This window comes from Protopterus annectens, chromosome 7.part0, assembly GCF_019279795.1.
Source record: "Protopterus annectens isolate FY-2018-M chromosome 7.part0, PAN1.0, whole genome shotgun sequence".
Classification (NCBI taxonomy): Eukaryota; Metazoa; Chordata; order Ceratodontiformes; family Protopteridae; genus Protopterus; species Protopterus annectens.
The window spans coordinates 1,658,802,295-1,658,826,473 of record NC_056739.1 but is presented as its reverse complement, the minus strand read 5'-3'; positions in this window follow the sequence as shown (position 1 = coordinate 1,658,826,473).

Here is a 24,179-nt window from a genome sequence, read left to right as displayed (position 1 = left end):
TAAAGCTGAGGATGAGGAGGAATTTCATCCTGAAACACAACTGTGAACTGAAGCATGCATCCAAAGCTCACTAAGAATGACTGTATCTGAACACAGTCAAGGTAATGAATTGTGCCAGACATAACCCTGACTCCACAGCAATAGTGAAGGCACTGTGTGACCTCCAAGGGCTGTGCACATGAGCTGACCTTGCAATCTGGCAGAGTTGGGGGGCATGTGTAGGGCAGAGTGACCAAATAATGGCAAGTGAAGATAGGCTATGCTAGTATACCCCTTCCAGGAATAGTGACTGCTGTAGTTCACTTAACAGGTGCAGCAACAAACTATCATGTTAAGGGTGTGCTCACTTAAGCAACCCACATATTGTATGCATCTCAATCAGTATCTGCACAACTAACACATTTGTTTGATAGTGCATTTTATTGCACAGGTCATATGTCACATATCAGGTGTATGCAATGTTAACATATGCAGCTTTGTGGCCTAACTGCATATCATGGAAGAGGCTGGCATGTTAATAAGGGTATGTACACTCCCCATAGCCACAGTAAGCTTTGAAGGTTGTCAATGTAATTGGATTTTATTGCTCATACAGCCACTGCTGATTATGAGATCTGCAAATCAGAGGTCAGGCATTCACTATTGACATCTGTCCTCATATCATCCTAGGTAAGTGTTAGACAAACACATAGGGGCTGTTAGCAACAGAACAAACATAACTGCCACATGTATACACATTCAGCAATGGTGTGTACACTCGTGAGGTATGGTGCACAGTACATGCCAGGGTGCTGAACAGGTGCACAGCAATACTGTGTACATGGGTGCGGTGTGTTCCAGGGGAAGGGGCATCACCTACTAACACAACTCATGCATCACAGAGATGTATAATGTTGGTAACAAGGATTGAGTATAGCTGCAGTGCATGCTGTTGAGTGTCATATATCATGCATGTTGACTGTTGGGTAATGAGAGGTCTGTGTAATATCTTTGTGTCACCTCACCTGTAAGTGTGTGTGTGTGTGTGTGTGTGTGTGTGTGTGTGTGTGTGTGTGTGTGTGTGTGTGTGTGTGTGTGTGTGTGTGCGTGTGTGTGTGTGTAGAGGTAAGCAATTATGCACATGTCTTAAATTACGTTTTATTTCCCCTCACAAGTGGCGAAGTGGGTCAGGGTCCGTCCTGCAGCCAAACTGATGTTAGTGGCCATATAGATACTGACAATGATGATAGGTATGGTGAGGCACAGGCAGGGTTCTCTGGGGCTGAAGCTGTGCCATCAGTTGACATCCCACTTTTATCCACCCCATCCTCGCACACAGTCACAATGCCTATACATACCCCATCACTAGTGGCCATAGATGAGGGACAGTTGGTGGGTGGTGGCATGGGACAAGACAGTGTGGTGACTATGACAACTGTGTCTGTACACAGCAGCCATAGCCGGATGACTGGAAAGGTACCACACAGGCAGATGTACAGGGTTGCTCATAGGAGGGCTTCTGGCCATCATGCCCCTGGCAGAAGTGCCACAGCAGGTGTCACCAGACGCATGTTTCAGGCCATCATGGTGGCACAGGCACATATGGAATGTTATACCAGTGTCTGAGGCTCCAGAGAGCTACTCATTCTGCTGTCCCTGACAACATCCATGATCTTGCAGTTGCAACCATTTTTTTGCACAGGTCCTGTGTAGACAGTCGGGTGAGATGACGGGAATCGTCGACCATGCAATGTCTGTGTTAGAGCATATGGTGGGAATAGGATGACAGCCACGTGGACTTTAGTCAGCAATACCAACAGGTGGAGACCTAGGTGGAAGTGCACCAAGTCACAGCTGCTCCAATAGTGGCAGTACCAGAACCAGCACTGCAGGCTGGGTGCTGTCCACACCACAGCTCAGCAGGCCACATGCACATGGTTCTAGCTGGTCCCAACAGGGACCCAGATCCAGCAAAGATTTGTCATCATCAGTGGAGAGTACTGTATATGGGCTTGTACCTGGTAGTGCCCGTGGAACCCCTGGCAGGCACAGTTCTCATGTCCGTGGATGAACACAGTAAACTGCACACCCTGCCATGTACGGTTTGCAGCTGTCCAACAAACCTTTTTATAGGGCAGCAAGAACTGTGTGCATACATACACACACACACACACACACACACACACACACACACACACACACACACACACACACACACACACACACACACACACATCTCTAACACAACTAGGGCACCTCCATTACTACAAACACCACATCTGCACAGCCCAATTGATAATGAAGCCACCTAACACACGCACACATGATGTTAACCAAATGGCCCAGCCGAGGTCTCTGGCAAACTCACAACACACCCTGTGCATATGATGATACCTGTGCCACATTCCTGTCATCCATACCATCGATGCAGGGACATGCTAATATGGTTCTGATGCACAGGGTGAATGTACTAAGGTTTTGCAATGTAATGTTATGCAATGTTTTCAGGTGGAAAGTTTAATGCTTACATGTCAGGATGTGTAGCTGTCTAGCCATGATGCATTATATCTGTTATTAACACTGACTGACTGTGGTCTCCATAATGTACTCAGTTTGTGTTGTAGGTGCCTATCTGTCAGCAGGATGTTGGTCTGCTGTTGTTTCCTACAAGGGGTATGGCACTGTGGTGACACACTGAAATGTGCTTTCAGTGAATAGACCTAGACCCCCTAGGACTACTCACTGAAAGCACATTTCACTGAAACACATTTGACTGTGCACAATTCACTGAAAGCTCAATTCACTGAAAATACAATTCACTGAAACACATTTCACTGAATGTTATATATGGTCTTTTCCCCACTGTAGTGTGACCCTGGAGTTAGAATATATAGTAAGGGGGTGTGGGCAGGGAACCGCTACCCACATTGCGGGTTATGGGGGGCATAGCCCCCAAATATTTTAAATATTTTGAACTATAGACATGGATAGTTGTAATTTCAATAAATTACTCTATTGTAAACTTAATATATATCCAAACTATGTGGGGGGCTAAGCACCTCACACCCCCCAGTGTGGGGTGTGGTGCCCCCCTTACTGTATATTCTAACTCCATGGTCACACTACAGTGGGGAAAAGGCCATATATAACTTTCAATTAAATGTGTTTCAGTGTGGAAAGGTGTGGTGCCCCCCTTACTGTATATTCTAACTCCATGGTCACACTACAGTGGGGAAAAGGCCATATATAACTTTCAATTAAATGTGTTTCAGTGAATTGTGTTTTCAGAGAATTGTGCTCTCAGTGATTTGTGTACAGTGATATGACTTTCAGTGAAATGTGCTTTCAGTGAATAGTCCTAGACCCATATGCATATGTACACAAAAGCAGGTGTCGATGAAGACACGCACACACTCTCTTTTAGGGAAACACCTACCTGACTATGTATTGTTATTATAGTGTTACGAAGTTATTGCACCCACCACAGAGCTTATATGTTGGAGAGCTGTCCAAAGGTATCTTTGAAGGTGAATGAGATCTGCAACAGTGCTAAAGGAGGGGTAAGGGAAGTGTAGTAAGTGTGAATGTCCACAAAAGCAGGTGTCAACGAAGACACACAGACACTCTCTTTCAGGGAAACACACACATTACCACAGTTGGCAGGATCAGGATTAGAACTCCTACCTAACTTGCTTGCTACACTACAGTATTATGCAGTTATCACAAGCGCCACAGAGCTTTTATGGCTGAAACATGGTTAAAGGGTTATTTCAAGGTGAATGACATCAGCAGGTATGCTAAAGTAGGGCAATGGGAGGTGTAGTGAGTGTGAATGGCTTCAAAATCATTAATCTCTCTCTCTCTCTCTCTCACACACACACACACACACACACACACACACACACACACACACACACACACACACACACACACACACACACACACACACACACTTGCCAGTACTGAGATACATAGGTTTATTGCTTCATAGGTGTGTAGTAGCTGAATGGACCTAAAGGCTGTACAAGGCTAGGCAAAGGGAATAATGCGACATCAGGCCACATGACAATAGTCTTCAGTGTGGCTCAGGGCTGTAGTCCCTGGAGTGGTCCCCACATGTGGGTATTGTATTCACCATCTCCTCATCTGGGTTACCATTGCAGGTGGCCAGTGATGTGCAGTGCTTCCCATGTATGTGATCTATATTCCATAACATGTGCATTGTCTGGGTTGTGCACATGCCCCACACGCATGTTCTTTGACATGTGGAAGTGTACTTGAGGTCTCTTGAGCATGTTGTGTGGACAGATTGTTATCTTCTGATGTAGCATTCCTGACCACATTTGGTGAGATCTGGCTATGGAACTGAGGTCATGCTTGCACCTACACTGACAGCATGATACAGGTATTCAGTGGAGTTAGTGGCATATGTCCATACAGGACATGTGTATAAGGCATGGTATTCCCTTTGTGGGTTACATTTACAGACTTGACAGTTGTAGCAGACGTCCAGTGGGGAACATAGCAAAAGGGCCACTGTAAGCATTTTTCCCTACTGCAGGATTTGGAACAGGGTGCCATGTCCTTTTACTTGCTAGATAACACACACTCAGGAGATGTAACACATCATAATACTTTCTGATGTCAGTGGCACTCTTGTGGTCAACAGGCATGTAGTCCACTGCAATCACACAGTGATTACTATCTGTGAGGCAATTTGCTGAGAACTACAAATATAGTGGCTGTTGCCTAGCCAAGTGTGTTTGTGTATGAGACATGGGTGGAGAGTGTTCTCTGAGTAATAGAAGGGTTGCCTATATTGTTCACCAATCCATAATGTCACATGTAGGGCTATGGATTGTCTACACCAGCCTCTCCAGTGTTTGACATCTGTTGTCCTTGTAAGCTGGACATTGTGACATATATAAGGTCCTCAACATAATAATTTAGGAAAACCCACCCCACAATGCATCCTGTTATTACACAATCACAGCAACCTCCACACAGGATACTGATGACAGACACACACACACACACACACACACACACACACACACACACACACACACACACACACACTTGCCATTACTGAGATTCAAACCCCAACCTAGCTATGTTTTGCTATTAAAGTGTACCACATTTATCGCACTTGCCATGGAGCTTCTAGAATGGATGTTGTCCCAAGGTACTTCTAAGGTGAGGAACATCACCAGCCCTTGCAAATACTGGCAATGGGTAATGTAATGGGTGAGAGATCCCAAAAATAATTTTACCCTAAACACACATTTACATTTGCCAGGGGTGAGGTTCAAACCTCTATCTAACAATCTGTATAGACCATTATGGTTACGCATTTACCACATGCAGCACTGAATTGACATGGTTTACAGTTGGCAACAGGTGCTTCTAAGGTTGATGATATCTGCAGGACTGCTAAAGTCAGGCTGTGAGATGTGTACTAGGTGTAAATGGGGCCAAAATCTTTGAGGTACACACACAAACACTTGCCACAGATGAGATTCAAACCCATACCTGTGTAGTTACTGTTACTATATTGTTCCACATTTATGGCATACGCCATGGAACTTACATGGTGGAGAGTTCTCTACAGGTATCTTTGAAGATGACTAACATCAGCAGCAGTGGTAAAGGAGGGGTAAGGGGAGAGTAGTAAGTGTGAATGTGCATAATATCAGGTATTATCAAGGAAACACACATTCTCTCACACAAACACAGACAGTTTCACAGCTGCCATGTCTAGGATTAGAACTTCTACTTAACTAATATGTTACACTATAGCATTATGTAGTTATCACACATGCCATGGAGCTTATAGGGCTGGCCCTTCTCCAAAGGGGTATTTCAAGGTGACTGACATCAGCAGGCTTGCTAAAATAGGGCAATGGGAGGTATAGTGACTGTGAATGGCCACAAAATCTTTAATCTCTACACACACACACACACACACACACACACACACACACACACACACACACACACACACACACACACACACAGTGATTCACAGTTGCCGTGTCTGGGATTAGAACTCCTACCTAAGTAGTATATTACTTTATAGCATTAAACAGTTATCACAAGCCCAATGGAGCTTATGGAGCTGAGACTTGGCCAGAGGGTTATTTCAAGGTGACTGATATCAGCATGAGTGCCAACATGGGCAATGGGAAGTCCAGTGTGTGTGAATGGGCCATAAACCATTCCTCTGGAAATGCACACACACACAACACTCAGTCACACACAACTTTGCATTTGACAGGACTGGGTATACAAATGCTAGATGAATAGTGATTTGTACTATCATGTTACACAGTTATCACTAGCACCACAGACACTATATGGCTGAGGGCTACCAAAAGCAAATGTCTACAGTGATTGATATTGGCACATCATGTGATACTGGCCAATTGGATGTTTGGTGTGTGGGACAGACCTCATGATGGAAATCTCTCTGTCACTGTCTGTCTCTCTCTTCTCCACATCTGTGTGTGTGTGTATGTTTGACCTATTATAGTGTGTTGGCCTTGGATATGTGCAAGTATTCCTATCCAATGTGTGTGCAAAGCATGAATGGTGTGCAATGTGGTGTGTGTGCACAGACATCTGTGACTGACAGACATGTATTGTTCACTGTTGTCAGACATGGGCTGTAGGAACATTCCCAGTATGACCTTTTGTACTGAGTGTGTGAATCCATTCCAGGTAGGTTGTACTCCATTCCAGGACTTTGTGTTCTACACCTACAGCTAGCAACCTGTTTCTGCAGGATATCTGTAGATAGGTTGACAATATGGAGTCACAATGGGTAAAATATAGTAGGATACTGTAACTATTGTGTATGTGCTGCTTGTGTTACATGGTTGGTATTAGCAGAGATATTCAGACATATGTACTGTTTTACACTGTGATGTATTATGTCATCAGCTGCTGACAGATATACTTATTTGCTCACAGTTATTTCGTGGGAAATACAAGATGAATGAAGCTGTGTCCAGTATCGTGGTCTGCACCCTACATATTCTTGCACACTCCTGCCATTCTGGAGGGGTAGCTGCAGATACTTGCTGATGGGTTTGTGTAAATGGTCCAGCACCTTGCTACTGTAGTGGCTGAGGATCCCCTGCTTGTACATCTATCGACATAATAGAATAGCCATACCTCTCAGCTGTAACAGATTCACCCAGGTTACCCAGAGGCAGGGCTCATATAGCTGGTCAGTTCCCCTTCACAATGTCGTTTGCAAGCAGGTTTGTAGCCACCCATTACTGGGTTTGTAGGCAGGGATAGTATGGGCACACAGAGTTTCAGACTTCACATATTCCATGGCGTCCATGCTTCTACACATCCCACTCTGTTATTCTAGCCTCTTCCTAACATTATGCGAACGATATCTGAGAAGTATCCCTGTAGTTGTCCCTTCATTCCAGCGGTATTTTGGGGTTGGTCCACAGTTCATGAAGTAGGACATGGTGGGCATGCTACTGGGATTTGTCGGCATGGCCTTGCATTTGTGTTCTGTGGACTGTGTCATGTTGTTAGTTGGGAACCCATGAGATAACATACACTGGCAGTACGGGTGAGGCACAGGCCTTTGACAGAGGACTGTAGGGCATTTGGTAGTGATGCAGGCCATCTCTAGCAGGCCAGTGCATTTTGTCACTCCTACAGTCCCAGGCTGTGAGCCACTGAATTGCCCTGAGGTGACAGGGTAAGTGTGCGAGGTATTAAAAGCAATAGTTCTTTTCCATATTAATCAATTGTTCTGGATGCTGGCAGTGTACTGCTTACAGCTAGGGACACATCTGCATGGTGCACCTCTTCAGCATGCAGCATTCTGTGGGTATTACCATATAGATGTGGGGGTCATACTGTACTCATTCCCAACAGCTGAGATAAACCTGTGGCTGATGGCGGGGTGAGCTGAGTGCATGTGTGATATGGAAGCTTCTTGCAGCTGACTCACAGATACACCTGGGACATTCCCCTTATGCTGCTTTGTACGGGGACATAGACAGTCTCTCTTTACTTCATAACTGTGCCTTTTGTGGTCTGTCAGTGATTGGCCAGACTACAACAGTATTCCATACTACACAGACAACTAATGTGCTGCTAACCTGTTTGTACAGTTCCAAAGGTGTGTGCAATTGCAGTTAAATTTTATGTACTCTGTCTAGGGTACTTCCACCTGTGTACTATGTGTATGTCTGGGTCCACATTCACAGCACGTTCATCTTTCAGATGGTGACAGACAATCTGGACAGTGAGTATGGATGACTGCCGAATTGGTTATTGCTGGGATGTATTGTGGTTGGCTCTGCAGTTGTCAGAACATGGCCTTGTCATCAACAGTACTGGCCATAGACCACTGAGACAGAACCCACCATGCCTACATGCCGACCACTTCCACACAATATACAACACACAACAACCTAACACACAGACCCGTGCATATTTTATACATGCAGCAATCTGTCCTGTAAATTGGGCCAGCTCAGGTAATCTGTGCTCCACTGTTATTAAACCCACACATACATGTTACTGCATTTCTACATAGGATTGTGGGGGGGGGGGGGTGGCACACCTGACAACTGTAAACATTTACTATGACTGTACTGGTATTTCAGATACTCTGTTGGCTTACATTTTGTTTTGTATTCTGACTATCATGCAGACTAGAGGCATATCAATAGAGTACAGAACTTAGGTTTTTATTGACCTATGTTTCAGTTTCAGACTTCTTACCCTTCAGAAGTAACATACAACTGCCAGACCTGTTGTAGTCTGCCTGTGTAGGTCTGGAGGGGGGCTGTTCTCCATTGTCATTAATTGGAGGCCATAGCACAGCCTTTCTTTATGGTCATCTACACCGTCCTGCTGGCTGAGGCTGTTGTTGGATATGTAAACCTCACTGACATGTATGTGTGTGTCCTATAGACACACATTTGGGCCACCACATGTACTGCAAGTGGGATTTGTCACCTTGTCTAGTACTGCCTACTGCCTACTTTGCTGACACCAGTATATGATACGGATTTCATGCTGCCCATATAGGTGTCCACTATCTGCTGCCATCCCATTCAGCCACCCGATTCTCTTGCATGCTCACATCCATACCATAGATACAATTAGCAGAACATACTATTCCATTCAGCAATTGATAGGAAGAGTGACTTACTTTGTGGCTGTGCCAGTATTGAGGATGGTGCTGGAGGGCTGACTATGTCAGATGCACATAGTATACTCTCTATACATGGTAAAGCACAGGTAGTGTCATGTTTGGCATCCCTTTTACTGTATGTGCAAGTCAAAGAGAGGTGTCATTCCCCGGGTCCCTACCATATCAGTGTATGTGCTATGCGTTTCCTCTTTGCCAAAGCCTGGCAATACTGGGCATGCCACCTTCTGCCTACAAGGGGAGGCTCAGGTTGTTCCTCCGAGTCACTCAGTGCCTGTGCTGGCCTTGGTAAAGGCGGGGGGTATGTGTGGCCCTGCCCCGTGCTGTTCCTGCTGCAGTAATTTCCACAGGATTTTATTGTGTAGCATGGTATATACAATGAAAATTTGTTTCCATGTGGCTAGAGAGTACTGTAAGGCTCCACAGGATATGTCCAGGCACCGGAACTGTGAATTGAGCATCCCAAACACACACTCTATTATGATTCTGGTTTGTGAGTGTGCCTCATTATGGAGCTCTTGTTCGGGTGTGTGTGCATTTCTGATGGGTGTCATAAGCCACAGCTCCAGTGCGTAACCAGCATCCCCCACTAGATGTCCATATGGGATGTTCCCACTGTCAAATCTCTGATACAGCTGTGTCACATGCCAGATGTGATAGCTTCCAGAGCTGCCAGCACACACATTCATGATAATGCCCTGGGCATTGCACACAACCTAGCAGTTGATGGAGGGGAAGCCCTTGCGGTTTATGTAGACCTTACCCTGCTCACCAGGTAGTATTCTGATATGTATGTGCCTGCAGTCTATAACATCCACTACCTCAGGGTATTCTGCTATTTGGTGGAAGAGATGCATACTGCTGGTCAATGCCTCATGGGTGTTGAAGAAATATATGTGCTCACCGGCATGTGCTGACATGGCATCCAGGAAATGGTGGAGTACCCTGGATGCTGATGCCTGTGAGATCCCCATGATATCCCCAGTTGGCCTTTGGAAGGTACCTGTGGCTAGTATTCTTAAGCCTACACATACCTTGGTATCCACTGGGATGGGTTTCCCTCTGTTGGTTCTGTGTGTGAGGCATGGCCGGCACAGCTCAACAATTTGCTGTAAGATGTCCCTGTCCACCTTATAGCACTCCACTATCTCCAGCTCATGTAGCCCCTGTTAGGTTACCCTGGGTCTGTACACTCTTCTCCTTCTCCTCGCTGTGGGTTGGTCATCAGCATTTACATCCTACTAGTAAATCCAAAGAGCAGAATGAAGAGGCACACTCAAAGTTAATTGTGAAGCGCTTTTCGTTTATGTCACAAACATGAACTTCATCAGACATTTTGAAACACAGTTAATACATTTAAATACACAAGACTACCCAATCAGAGTAGATTTAGTCACAACTCTTAATTTAAAAAAACAATAAATAAAACAATCAACACCTCCTTCTAAACTGAATGTATAATATTATAAGCTTTATGTAAAACATAAACCTATCTTATTTGCATGAATGCAAGTATAAAAGTGTGTATGTATTTGCTCAAAAGTTTTAACGTTTTAAACTTCTCAATTTTAAAATACTACTAATGACACATCCTTCATTTAAACCTGGCAAGTTATAGGCATTAAGCCTAATTTGCCAGCCTAACTCAACTCTTCAAGTTTCAGAGCGTCAGGACCACCTAACATCTCTTTGGACTTGGTCTATGGCTAAAACTTGAATCTGTGATTAGAAAATTGAGCCACATGTTTAGCTAGTGCATTTACCATTTTACCTTTCCTAATTGCATATAGATGTTCATATACACGATTCGGGAGTTTCCTCAGTTTTGCCTACGTAGAATGCAGGACAAATTTGGCATAATGCAAGACAAACAACAAAACTAGAGTTACAATTGTTCCTCCATCTCAGTGTAAAATGTAAATCATTAACACTAAACCTGTTAGATTCTAACATACAGCAATAGTTACAAGTTTGGCACTTATACATGCCAGGAGTCTTCACTGTTGTGTTCTTTGATTCACAGTAGTCTTTAAGATTCCTACCTCTCCTGTATATTACTATGGGAGTACCACCTACACTACTTAAAACTTGCTGATCACTTCTAAAAAGTACCCAGTTTTCAACAGAATCTTAACACACCTAGCACTGTCTAAGTTGTAAGTAGTTATAAAAGACGTGGGTAGTTCATTCACTGCTTGGTCTTGTGTACAACCAGGTGTTAAATTAGATGGTAAGTCAGATAAGTCACCTGTAGTGTTGAGTGTAACCACATTTCTATTCAAAAGTGGGGTGTAAAATAAGGACTGACGTTTCAACGACACTTCATCAATGATTTCATTAACTAAAAGTTCAGGGTACCCTAGGTACTGGGAACATACTTTTCATGTATTCACATTCATTAATAAATTCACTGTCAACTGTAATTATCCGAGCTGCTCGGACCAATTGGCCCTTAACAATAGCTCGTTTTTGATGGCGTGGGTGGCAGCTAGAGTAATGAAGCACAGAATTACAATAAGTACTTTTCCTGTGAATTTTAGCTGTGTACATACCAGAAGTGTCATCCTTAGATAATAAAATATCTAGGTACACTATCGAATTACAGTCAAATAAGTGTGTAAATTTTAAGAAGTGAGTAGATGAATTAAAATAATCAACCAAACTGTCACCAATTACGGCATCACCGTCAAGTAAAATGAAGATGTCGTCAAGGAAACGTGTGTAAAATACAATATTGTCTTTAAAGACACAATTTTGCATGACATAAAGATGTTCCCAATAGGCCATAACCATGTTAAGCAGCTGGCCCCAAGGGGACCCCATGGCTATACCTATTTTTTGAAGGAAAAGTTCCCCTTCAAACATGAAAAAATTGTTGGCAAGGATGGTACTTAAAAGTTCCTCAACTAGCAAGCATTCATCAGGGGGGCAACCCTGCAGTTTGAGAACCTCATTGCTCCACTCAACTGCTGTGTTGTGAGGGATACACGTATATAAATCCTTGACATCTATCGTCAAGAAATTATAACCAGAATTGTAGTCTATCTCATTGATACTTCTCAAAAATGTCCAAGAGTCCTTGCATATTTGTTTAAAGTTGACCAGGTATTTTTGTAGAATAAAATCTACAACCTTGGCACATGCATATGATAAAGAACCTCTGCTGTCCACCAAGGGGCGCATTGGAGGGTTTGCCACATTTTTATGGATTTTAGGTATACCAAATAAGCAAGGAACTCTTGGGTAGGAAATAGACATAAAGTTATACACAGCTTGGGTGATTCTACCTTCTAAGTAAAGATCTTCAATAACGTTCCTAATTAAACTGTATGCACTGTTAAGTTCTGAAATAGAACTAGTGGTGTATGAGGCAGAGTTTAACACATTATTCATTCTATGTGAATAATCTGTGTTATCAAAGATGACCACACCACCCCCTTTATCAGGCTTACAAATTCTGATTTCATTCATTTTTATAAAATTCAAACAGTCCTTTTCCACTAAAAAATCTTTGTTGGTGTTGTAAAACCCAACATTTTTATTCATAGCTAGATTGCGAATATCCAACTCACAGAACTGTTCAAATGTTTTAATGGTAGGATTTAAAGGTGGATTAAATGTACTAGGAATTCTAAATTCATCCATTATATTACCACCAGGTTCACCCATCAACAAATTTAAATTAAGTTTCCTAGTATATAGTTTTAGATCTATAATAGTATCGACTAGGTTCATTCTATGAGATGGAACATAAGTCTGACCCTTAGACAATAAAGCTACTAGGTCAGTGGAAACTTCCACTTTAGAGAAATTGTACACTGTAAAATCACCACTACTACTGTATAAAATAGAAGGTAAACTTTCCCTGGAAAACTCATTAACAAAATTGTCAGGGATATCCACATCAATAAAAGAGTTGACGTTGGAATCGACAGTATCGGACAAATTACAACATTCAGGCAGTCCCACAGTTGTACTATTGTCAAAGGTGTTATTAGTACAATATACACGAAAAGGCACACACTCATCCACTACTTGTGTCTTTTCCTCTGGTTCGTTGAGTGGAGCAATGAGGTTCTCAAACTGCAGGGTTGCCCCCCTGATGAATGCTTGCTAGTTGAGGAACTTTTAAGTACCATCCTTGCCAACAATTTTTTCATGTTTGAAGGGGAACTTTTCCTTCAAAAAATAGGTATAGCCATGGGGTCCCCTTGTGGGGCCAACATGGTTATGGCCTATTGGGAACATCTTTCTGTCATGCAAAATTGTGTCTTTAACGACAATATTGTATTTTACACGCTTCCTTGACGACATCTTCATTTTACTTGACGGTGATGCCGTAATTGGTGACAGTTTGGTTGATTATTTTAATTCATCTACTCACTTCTTAAAATTTACACACTTATTTGACTGTAATTCGATAGTGTACCTAGATATTTTATTATCTAAGGATGACACTTCTGGTATGTACACAGCTAAAATTCACAGGAAAAGTACTTATTGTAATTCTATGCTTCATTACTCTAGCTGCCACCCACATCAAAATGAGCTATTGTTAAGGGCCAATTGGTCCGAGCAGCTCGGATAATTACAGTTGACAGTGAATTTATTAATGAATGTGAATACATGAAAAGTATGTTCCTAGCACGAGGGTACCCTGAACTTTTAGTTAATGAAATCATTGATGAAGTGTCGTTGAAACGTCAGTCCTTATTTTACACCCCACTTTTGAATAGAAATGTGGTTACACTCAACACTACAGGTGACTTATCTGACTTACCATCTAATTTAACACCTGGTTGTACACAAGACCAAGCAGTGAATGAACTACCCACGTCTTTTATAACTACTTACAACTTAGACAGTGCTAGGTGTGTTAAGATTCTGTTGAAAAACTGGGTACTTTTTAGAAGTGATCAGCAAGTTTTAAGTAGTGTAGGTGGTACTCCCATAGTAATATACAGGAGAGGTAGGAATCTTAAAGACTACTGTGAATCTAAGAACACAACAGTGAAGACTCCTGGCATGTATAAGTGCCAAACTTGTAACTATTGCTCGTATATGTTAGAATCTAACAGGTTTAGTGTTAATGATTTACATTTTACACTGAGATGGAGGAACAATTGTAACTCTAGTTTTGTTGTTTATCTTGCATTATGCCAAATTTGTCCTGCATTCTACGTAGGCAAAACTGAGAGGAAACTCCGTAATTGTGTATATGAACATCTATATGCAATTAGGAAAGGTAAAATGGTAAATGCACTAGCTAAACATGTGGCTCAATTTTCTAATCACAGATTCAAGTTTTTAGCCATAGACCAAGTCCAAAGAGATGTTAGGGGTGATCCTGACGCTCTGAAACTTGAAGAGTTGGAGTTAGGCTGGCAAATTAGGCTTAATGCCTATAACTTGCCAGGTTTAAATGAAGGATGTGTCATTAGTAGTATTTTAAAATTGAGAAGTTTAAAACGTTAAAACTTTTTGAGCAAATACATACACACTTTTTATACTTGCATTCATGCAAATAAGATAGGTTTATGTTTTACATAAAGCTTATAATATTATACATTCAGTTTAGAAGGAGGTGTTGATTGTTTTATTTATTGTTTTAACATACTGTTTTTTTAAATTAAGAGTTGTGACTAAATCTACTCTGATTGGGTAGTCTTGTGTATTTAAATGTATTAACTGTGTTTCAAAATGTCTGATGAAGTTTATGTTTGTGACATAAACGAAAAGTGCTTCACAATTAACTTTGAGTGTGCCTCTTCATTCTGCTCTTTGGATTTACTAGTTTATTGTTTTGTGCTTTTTTAGTTCGTCAGCATTTACATCCTCACCACCCTCAGCCTCTTCCACATATTGATGTATGAGAGCAATAGCAGCCCCTATCATTTTGTTAGTTTTGTCAAGTAAATTGTTCCTGTCTGTATACACCGGTGGTGTAGAGTTTGTGGGAAAAAACAGAGTGAAAGCTGTTTGCATAGTTTATAGTATTGTGCTGGGCTGGGCTGCTGCCTGTGTAATTGGCTGATTCTGATACATTTCACCTGACAGCTATGCTAGTTCTCCTTGATTGCCTTCCTACTGCTGTTTTCCTTTCCCATTGCCTTCCCGTTTAAGCCTCGAGGCGAGCCTCACATACCCAGTCCTCAGATGTGAACATAGCTGATATTTCCTGTTTTTTTTTTTGTTTGTTTTGTTTAAAACCTGTTTAGGCAATGTAAACACTGCTAGGCAGCCTCAGACACACCCCGCCCCTTAGCTGTGCTTAGCTAAGGGCAAATACAGGCCACAGAGCTCCAATAAGCTTACAGTATACATGACACATTTTGTTTCATCGAATAGAGCTCCTGTCTACATTTTACACAGAGAGACTTCTTTTTATCATTTCTAAGAGAGTTTGCTTTTTTTTTGGTGGCATTACCTGAACAGTGTTCCTTTCTTTCACATAGTGGAACAGCAAAACTACAGCCATGGTGGTGCTGCTTGGATTTTTTAAGCTTTTTTTTTTTGCCTGCATTACCTTTAGTAGTGGAAGATATTTGCTTTTCTGACTATTCCATGGTATTGTTGTCTTATGCATGCCATTGACTATTATGGCAGAATGCTGATTTTGGTTTAAAAGCTTATTTCCAACTTTTTTCCTTATTTTCAGGCCAATCCTGTTGCGCACAGCAGGCTTACGCTCAAACGTCCAAAATCGGGCAAAAAAAATAAAAGTTATTTTTTATAATTTTGCAACTATTTCCCATGACAATGGCCATATATTTGACCATTGGCATGCCTACTACATTGAATACATGCTTTCTTTAGAGCTGTCATGCCTCCATTTTGTAATTTGCAGAAATGTATTTTTGCAGGTTACGCTATTCCTGCACAGGTGCCTGCCTGCTTCCTGGATCGATAATTCACCTCATTTGCATAGTTTTCACCAGAAAATAGGGTAATTAGCATACAGAAGCTGTGTCCATGCAGGAATAGTGTAGGAGCACAAATGCATGTCCTGGGAGCTCATTCCTGGATCGCGCGTCGGCCATATTGTGTGCAGCAGCTCTTGCACTATTCCTCCACTCTGTGCAGAGCTTGCAGAATCCCGGGGAATATGTTGAGATTCATCATGAATCTCCTTTGTGTGTTACTAGGCTAAAGTATGCCATGATAGGCATTTAAATCCCAGGAATTAGACAACAGTGAATAATATATATATATATATATATATATATATATATATATATATATATATATATATATATATATATATATGTGTGTGTGTGTGTGTGTGTGTGTGTGTGTGTGTGTGTGTGTGTGTGTGTATATATATATATATATATATATATATATATATATATATATATATATATATATATATATATATACATATATATATTCATATAGATATGGATCTAGTGATCCAGGTTCAGTCAATGTGTATTTGACAACATCAGTGAGAATGTTAACATTAGCATGCTTCTGCTTATGCTCCAAGGATGAAACTCAGACCATGCAAAATATAAACCTTTTTTTTTTCATGGGGACATTGTCTTGTTTATCCCCATGGGGAGTGTTGTGCCCTCACATCCACCTGCCAATTATATACACTAACTCCAAGATCACACAATCCCCAGAGAAACACAAATTCCTCAGGCTGGGGAATGTTCAGTCTTGCAACCATCAACCATCTGTTTTTTCGACCAAACTGTGATGACAAAACAGAAGTTGACTAAACCTCAAATCGACCAATGGCAGTAATCCCATTTACATGTGTGTGTGCACATGTATACAGATGGATAGACAGATAGATATACAGATACTATACTGCACTACCAGGCTATAACTCATACCACACATTTTAGCCATGTAACATGGACTGAAACACCAAAGGTGGAGGTGTGTCCATATTCATTAAGGATATCCACACCTCCAGGCTAGTTGCTCAGCATAATGCATCCAAGGTTATCCAAGTGCAACTAACTCTGGGCAAAACTGCAATCCAAATTGTAGCTTGCTACAGATCCCCCACTATGCCCCAGGATTGCCACTCCTCTTTTCTTGATGTATTGGAAAATATTAGTGTTCAACCAAACGCCCTAATAATGGGCGACTTCAACTACCCCACCATTATCTGGGAAAACTACTCGTGTACTAACTCCTTAGCTCAACCCTTTCTGGAATTCATAAACTTCAATGCCCTGGATCAACTTATCCACACCCCCACCAGGGGCAACAGTATCCTAGACCAAGACATTACCAACATGAGTGACCGGTGTTCCACACCTGAAGTCAACTCTTTGTTAGTCTGATCCAACCATAAGCTAATCACCCTTGATATCCACATTTCACCCCCACCCACCATTAAGGAAACCACGGTAAAAAAGTTCTCCAAAGCCAACTTCATGCCTCTTAAGACAGAAGTGGTGAACTTCATGACACCCATGCAGATGGACAATACAGTTACAACTGCTGAATCCTACACAAATGAACTCTATAAGCACTTACATGAGCGCATGGATTGTGCTATCCCAAACAGAACCAAGATGCTATCCTTCAAAAAAGGAAGCCAATCTGGTGGTCCCCTGCCTTAAACAAACTGTACAACAGAAGGAAGAAACTGTTGCAAAAGATAGTAAAATCCCATGAGTGGAGGAGCTCCTGGTCAGCCTCAGTAAGAAGCTGAGATCCCTTATAAGATCCTCCAAAGCTAGCTACGAAAACAAAATCACCACTAATTCTAAGGATAACCACAAAGCATTCTATAGCTATGTCAAGAATCTCAATGGCAACACCCACATCTGCTCTGTTACAGCATAAAGGCACGAAAACTACAGAACCAACTGATATTGCCAACATCCTGGCAAATAGGTTCAGTGCTAACTTTACCCCCACTCACCCCCTAAAGGGCCCATATCTATACAGGAAGAATGCAGAGTCCCTGTAATCACAACTATGCAGGTAAAAGCTGCACTCTAAAGCCAATAACACAGCATCCATGGGACCAGACAACATCCCAGGCTGCGTTTTACACGAACTTCAGAACAAACTGGCTCCCCACTTAAGAACCATGTTCAATAATAGCTTTGCATCAGGCTTTGTGCCCACTGAATGATGCACAGCAACAGTTATCCCACTCCACAAAAGGAGAGCCACCACTGATCCCGGGAACTATCGACCTAATAGCCTGACGAGCCTGGTCTGCAAGGCCATGGAACATATCATCATGGAACTCATAAACAAAGACATTGGTAACCTCAAAACTCTGGATCTCACCCAGTTCGGGTTTGTGAAAGGCAGATCATGCCTCCTAAACCTGATCGACTTCTTTGAGGCAGTCACCAAAGCCATAGATGAGGATATGGTGGTTCACACAGCCTATCCTGACCTTGCCAAGGCTATTGACACCATCCCCCATTCTGGAATTATAGCTAAACTTACTAAACTAGGTATAAATCCCTATGTCACAAGATGGTTTGCCAACTGGCTCACTGACAGAATCGACACTAAAAGTTGCAGACTCCAAATCTGACCTCAAAGCAGTGACAAGTGGAGTACCACAGGGTTCCGTCCTGGGACCTGTCCTGTTTGGTATTGACTTTGCTGAAATACAGGCTAACACAGAAGGCCTCTGGCTAACGAAGTTCACAGATGACTGCAAACTAGGAGCTATAGTCAAGTCCCCAAATGATGTGGACATCCTACAGAAGGGCCTCGCTGAGACATATGCCTGGTGTCAGAGCCATGGCCTCAAGCTCAATGCCAAAAAGTGCCATGTCATCCCCTTTGGTGAAAACTCTGTACCATGAACTACCACATAGGCAGCAATCTACTTAACACCGAATGTGTGATAAGAGACCTTGGGACCCAGGTGGACAGTAGTCTCTCCTTTGATAGTCACATCACCACAGTAGTCAGGAAGTCCTTCTACGTAGCACACTTCATCATAAAAGGGTTCTCATCCAGGAAAAAAGAGGTCATTGTTCCCCACTACTCGACACTCATTAGACCTGTTATAGAGTACAATGTCCCTTTTGGAATGTACCTCACAAGACATCTTCAGCATCTGGAAAGGCCACAGAAGTACCTCACAAAGATTACTGGCCTCAAACAAATGCCCTACACTGACCGCCTCAAAAAACTCCAGCTTTACTCCATACCTTATCACCTACTCCGAGGTGATCTCTGCCTAACATGTAAAGCTTTGTCAAACTCAGAGTTGTTGGACATGCTACACCTAAAGAAATCCCGATTCCTCTGAGCTACATGCTCTAGGGACCTAAACTTTGTCACCACAATAAACAGGACATGCTGGAGGGATAGATTCATGTCCCAGAGACTTCCCATACTCTGGAACAGGCTACCCATCTATGTCAAGCAAAGTTCTTCATTAGCTCTCTTCAAGAAAAATCTTGATGAGTGGATGGGAAATAGGAAATACATCCCGGGGATCACTTCTGTGTCTCTGCTCAATAGTGGCACAGGAAAATAACTTTCTTGGGTGGCGTAAGCCAGGGAACCTTGTTGGCTAGGCTTACATAGGCCCTTGGTCCGAAAGCCTAGTACCTACCTATGAACCTATGACAGACAGATAGATAGATAGATAGATAGATAGATAGATAGATAGATAGATAGATAGATAGACAGATTGATACATAGACTCAGACACATACACACACACACACACACACACACACACACACACACACACACACACACACACACACACACACACACACACACACACACACACATTGCATTCAAATTAAATTATTTTTTTTTTCCCTTAATTGAGAAGTAGCACAGTGGCTCAGCAGGTAGCATCATTACCTATAACAAGAGGTTCTCTGGTTCAGTTCTCTGCTGGGGTTACTTTTGTGCAGAGTCTGCATGCCAAACCTGTGTTTGCATGTGTTTTCTCCAGGTGTTGCAATTTCATTCGAAAGACATGCAGTAGTTAGATTGGACATATTAAATTAGCCATAGGTGGGTGTGTTTGTGAGTGTGTGTGTGTGTGTGTATGTGTGTGTGTGTGTGTGTGTGTGTGTGTGTGTGTGTGTGTGTGTGTGTGTGTGTGTGTGTGTGTCAGTTGTATGGAAGAACAACTATAATACGGCTAGCCACCCAGTGATGTGAGTGAGGAATGTGATGCAACAATCATATAATCAGAATCATTTAGAAGATTTGTTTTTCCTTTAGGCTCTAGTTGATTGCCACTATTGATGTGATACACTGTTACCTTCTGTAAAAATGGGAAAAGGAGATGTGGATGCATAATTGGATGGATGAATGGATGGATGGATTTAATTAATTTAATGACAAACTTATAATTTGAATTACTGGAAGAATTCCATTCCTTTGCCTCCCGAACTAGTGTTTTGATATGAGATCAGTCATATGTTCATAGGTAAATACTAGACAAGCTGCCCTTGTGGGACATTTTAAGCATATCCAGTTTCTCTTTTTGTGCTCAAATGTACCTATCCCATTTTGTTAGATACTGACCTTTCCCATCTGATGGTCAATAATTATATATAACCACTACTTTGAATAACTGCGATCTCACCATAGATAATTTGAGGGGACCCATGCATGGGATAAAGCATTTAAGAGCTGTCTTTGTCCATAAGTAGTACAGAGGGCAATCTTGAGGCAAATTTTCTTATTCCCATCAATAGATCCAAGTTACACTTGGATATGGACAGGGATGAACTTTGTTTTATGAGGATGTGGAGTTTGTTCCAGAGAAATGGCATCCTCTACGAGATACACCTGTCCTTCCAAACCATTCTGTTGATGTCACAGAAGAGATTTAGAACCCTTAACAGGGTATTTCTGATGCCATTTGACTAGCTGATGTGTAGTAAATCCACCAGTATTGGGTCAGAGGATGTCTTATATGCCAGACATAGGTCACTACTTAACAGTCTAAAAGATATCGAGTATAGTGACAGGGCTTTGAAGTTGATCCATGTAGGACATGTTGTTTATGCCTTGTATCCTTTTAGTAAGGTTTCTCTGTAAGTGTTCCAGTTGTTGTATGTGTCTGGACAGATACATGCCAAAGGGAACATAATATTCAATGTCTGGCCTAATGAGGTCTGAGTATGGGGGCAATGACAACCCTAGATCTAGACACAGTCCTTTTGTTGGGCAATACAGAAGGCCTTTCTCACAACAATGGGTATATGTTGGTCAAAAGCTAGGTCACTGTTTATATCAGTTCCCAAATCTCAAACAACTGGGTCAACTCTTTGAGGTGTATTGTCACAGTGGTATTTTCCTGGGGTAGATCACTTTCCAAAAGATACAAAATGCGTATTTCAGCATTTAATTTCAGTTCATTATTTTGGCACCAGTTATTTATTTCAGACAAACCTTCTTACAGGATGGGTAAGTTATGTGGGGGTTCAATGACTGCTTCTAGCTTGGTGTCATCCACAAACTTAGTATGCCAGAGTCCTTTGGTGTTGGCTTTTACTTCAGAAAAGCTGATGCCAAACAGGAGAGATCCCATTCAAGGCTTTTCTGTCCAGCAGTGAATAGGGCTGTGGTCGGTTGTTTTTTTTTTATTCTAAAATAATATATTTTGGCAAAAAAAACTGTGCTGATATTTTAGTGAGGAATGTGATGCAACAATCATATAATCAGAACCATTTAGAAGATTTGTTTTTCCTTTAAACGTCATCCTGGTATTCATGTCATGCCCTGTTATGACTAACATGGACATTCTGTTTAATAAACAGTTCACTCTATCAGGTCACAATGTAAGCACAATATTTTGGAGGACTAGGAATTATGCTGAGGTTTGCATCCAGCTGTCATGCTTTGGTTATGATGGTGAAGTCTCAAGGTTCAGACTCCGGCCAGGATGCCCACCCCACACACACACACACACTTGGTGTTATTTCTACTGGGCAATTAAAATAATTTTACAGTACGTTTTTTCCAACAAGCTGTGGAATTATTTAGTATGCGCAGTTGTCTGCTGCCTAGCAATCACATTTCTTCATTCCCAAGTGAAAGCATTTCTTTTGTTATAACAGTCTAGTCTTTATTCAGTTGCTAACGTGTATTTTGCAACATTTGTTTTCCTTGGCATTATTTGTATACAAATAGGTAAGTCTTATGATATATTTATAAGATGTTCAAGTCTTTCTTCCATGTTTAAAGTGATGATTTTAGTTTTTTTTCATATTATAAAAGTTTTGCATATTTTAAGATAAGGAAATTGTGATTCTTTTCATTGAGGATTTCATGGTATGTGTACTCTGGGTCTCATGGTTGAAATATTCAGCTTTCAAGACTGGATTTATAGGGAAAAATAACCATGCTCTAAAGCTGACTCAATGGTCATGAATGATTCCCTGATTTGTTCTATGTCTCTTTATTGTAAAATACTACATACAATTGTGATGTCATTTTGGGCCTTAAAAAAGTACATGATATGAGGGACTCATTTGTTAGTGAGATCAGTGGGAAAGATTATAAAAAAATTGTAGCTATGTCACCTTGAGCCATGTTCAGATCCAAAATGACACTTCATGGAGCAAAGTGCCAACGTCTGTATATCTCTTTAATTTTTATTTTGTTTCAGTCCTTGACTGACCATCTATCCTTCCCCCCTATTGTCCATACTGACCCACTCATTCTCCCTTAATGACTGCTGTATGATGCTTTCACTTGTAATGGGTGATGGTTGAGCAGACTAACAGCATGACCATCATCTGTGCAGAGGAATAGGGTATTTGTGCTCCCTAACAACTTGTAAAAGTAGGCATGCAGTGATTGTCAATGTCGGTTTGTTTTAAACTTTCACAAGGGATGTAAGATAGCATGACAAGTCCTACTTATTTAATGTAAGAGGTACACCATATTCAATTTCTCCAGTCACCACTAGAAAAAGTTCCTTGAGCATGCATCCACAAGTGCCAGCAGCAGCTGTACTCAAGGGTACAACTGTGTACCCCGTACCTAGCAGACAAGATATCAATAAAAAAGAAGAAGAAGTAAAGTACCTTTTTTTTCTATAAACAACAGTCTGCTGCATGACCGTTAACTGCTAGCAGCCATAAAATAAGTCTGTTGGTTGTTGTGGTTATGACTCTACTGTTGCTGTGCAATGAGGGATTGAGCACTGTGAATGAGCTATAAATACACATATCTCACTAAATCAAACCACACAGCAATGTCCCAACCTTCAGTTAAATATTAGCAAGCACAAGTCCTGTATATCTCAGTTCAGTGGTAGATTTATGCTGTGGAGCTGTGGCACTGGGGCACTTAGTCCCCTTTTCTGCTAGTACGATTTGCCTGTATACTATTCCATTTTATCTTTAAATATTCCCAGGCTTTCTGCTAAGTCTCAGGATGTCATGTTTGAGACATAAATCAAATGCATCATCCACAAAGAAGCCATCCAACTGTAGGAGAGTCACGTGGAGCAGCAAGACCAGGAAGTTTAAACATAAACTGGTGTAATATGTGAATCCTCACTACTGCAGGAATTGAAGTTCTGCTTTGAGGTAGGTAAAAGAAGGAGAGAAGCAGCTACAGAAGAAGTTGTAGTTTTGTCCAGCAAGAATGTACAAGTGCTTCATTCATTATTGTGGACAAGAGTGCCTTGTCTTCTCTGCCAGTCTAGCATAGGCTGCAACCTTTCCGAATATTTTTTACCTTGAAGTTAAACTTATTGAACATGCCTTCCATGTATTTCAAAAATGTGATTATGGCTGTTTTTGAACATGTCATCAGGGGTATAGCTCACGCTGTAGTGTTTCCCACCTTTACTGTAACTAGTCTAATCCAGATACAGATTTGCTGTATCCAGGATTGTTTGCAAGTTTCTGATTCCCCCCTATGCATTTCTGTGTTGGAGGGAAGCCTTCTAGCTTATCAGTGGGAGTTGTAAGCACTAGGTAACCTATCTACCACAAGAGGAGTGGTTTCTGGCCCAGAAATTGTAGTTTATTGGCCGTTTGGGTAGTTTTTCCCATCCCTTTTAAGTATCTGGTTT